Source organism: Artibeus jamaicensis, unplaced genomic scaffold (genome assembly GCF_021234435.1).
Source record: "Artibeus jamaicensis isolate MK-2021 breed Jamaican fruit bat unplaced genomic scaffold, CSHL_Jam_final scaffold_369, whole genome shotgun sequence".
NCBI classification, from domain to species: Eukaryota; Metazoa; Chordata; class Mammalia; order Chiroptera; family Phyllostomidae; genus Artibeus; species Artibeus jamaicensis.
The window spans coordinates 25,304,313-25,306,233 of NW_026522042.1; the positions used below are offsets into that span (position 1 = coordinate 25,304,313).

At 46.9% G+C, this 1,921-nt stretch overlaps 1 non-coding gene across 1 annotated transcript; it reads right to left on the reverse strand.

Annotated features, from left to right (window-relative positions):
- Nucleotides 1–1,565: 1,565 nt before the first annotated feature.
- On the reverse strand, nt 1,566–1,706 carry LOC119056216 (small nucleolar RNA SNORA2/SNORA34 family). Its single transcript, XR_005083843.2, has one exon. It is a non-coding gene; the product is annotated as a small nucleolar RNA SNORA2/SNORA34 family (small nucleolar RNA).
- Nucleotides 1,707–1,921: the final 215 nt, after the last annotated feature.

Below are 1,921 nucleotides of genomic sequence, written 5' to 3' on the forward strand. Positions count from 1 at the left end.
CATGACTTGGAATACCTCTTTCCAGCCCCTTCTTGCCTGTAAGGTCTCTTTTGAGAAATCCGCTGACAGTCTGATGGGAACTCCTTTGTAGGTGACTGTCCCCTTAGCTCTTGCTGCTTCTAGGATTCTCTCCTTCATTTTAATCTTGGCTAATGTAATTACGATGTGCCTTGGTGTGTTCCTTCTTGGGTCCACCTTCTTTGGTACTCTCTGAGCTTCCTGGATTTCCTGGAAGTCTATTTCCTTTGCCAGATTGGGGAAATTCTCCTTTATTATTTGTTCAAATAAGTTTTCCACTGGTGGTTGTGCCTTTCCCCCTTCTGGTACCCCTATAATTCGGCTGTTGGAGCATTTAAATATGTCCTGGAGGTTCCTAAGACTCTCCTCATTTCTTTGAATTTTTGCTTCTTGACTCTTTTCTGTTTGGCCATTATTTGCTTTCTTCTGATCCACTCCATTGATTTGAGTCCCAGTTTCCTTTTCATTGCTATTGGTGTCCTGTGCAATTCCATTCATTTCAATTAGTTTCGCCTTCATATATTTGTCTAATTTGTCCGTATAATCAACCAGTTCTGTGAGGATCCTGATCACCAATGTTTTAAACTGTGCGTCTGTGAGTTTTGCTATTTCTTCATCGCTTAGATTTATTGGCTCTGGGGCTCTGAGATCCTCCTGCGCCATTCTTGGTCTGTTCGGGCCCTTTAAATGTGAGAAGCGGCGCCTTGGATTCCCAGGTCACTGGGTTGTGACGCTGTATGTGGGGGCGTGGCCAGAGCGGGGAAATGGCGACCCCCTCTGCCACTTCTCACAGCTGGGTGCGGAGGAGCAGTGCCTTAGGCGGTTCACCTGGGCCGGGCCACTCAGAGTCGCTGGGTTATGATGCTGTATGTGGAGGTGGGGTCAGAGCAGGGAAATGGCGGCGCCCTCCACTGCCGCTTACCGTGGGGACTTACCGGCCCGGTCCAACCGCCCACTCTCTCGCCTGTCCACCCGCGCACAAATGCGCGACCTCAGTCAACACGCAGCCCCGGGCCCGGCTGTCTCCCCCTCGGTCGCTCGCCTGGTTGCTCGCTGGGTCGCTCACTAGGTCTGACCCTGCGCCTGGATTCCGCGGGCCTGAGTGTGTCTGGCCGAGTCCTCCTGTGCAACCCTGCTCCGCCAGCCGCTGGTTTCGCCCCTTACCGGTCAGGCTGAAGAATTTGTTGTTAACGGACTTCCGAAAAGTTCAATTTTCCATGTTCTGGCTGTGTTTTCTGTTGCTAATATTTAGTTTTCTCTAATCTTGGTTGTATGAGAAGGCACGGCACATCCACCTATGCCTCCATCTTGGCGGAAGTCCCCCTGATCTTTCTTATAAGCACTTTTAAAACAGTTTTTCTTGATTCTGTTTTGTAAAATATTTTTTCCATTGCAGTTTACATTCTGTATTATTTCGTATTAGTTTCCAGTGTAAGCCCAGCAGTTAGGCAATCATATACTTTACAAAGTATTCTCTGCGATTTACAGTGCCCACCTGGCCTCATACTCAGCCATAAAAAAGGAGAAAATTTTTTTCTTTTTTTTCCAGATGTTTCTTTCTAATGAGTTGACCGTTACATTTCCTAAGCTCTGAAATGACCAACGGACCATAGAAAGACATTGCTTTAGGCTCCTGCTGGACACCAAAAAAGGGACAAAATCTTATAAGCACTTTTTTAAAGGCACTAGTGTGATAACAGCCTTAAGAAGCTGAAAAGCTTAGTTGGCTTATTAGAAAAGTGTTATTCAAACTGCGCTGGTGTTTGCTGGGCCTTGTTAGTATACCTTTTAAGGATGTGGGCACAAAGAAGGTCCTTTTAAGATACCATCTCTGGCTGATGCTGCAAGAAGAGCAATAAATGGTTTCTGTAGACAGAGAGCATTGTACAGGGAACAGGTCCAA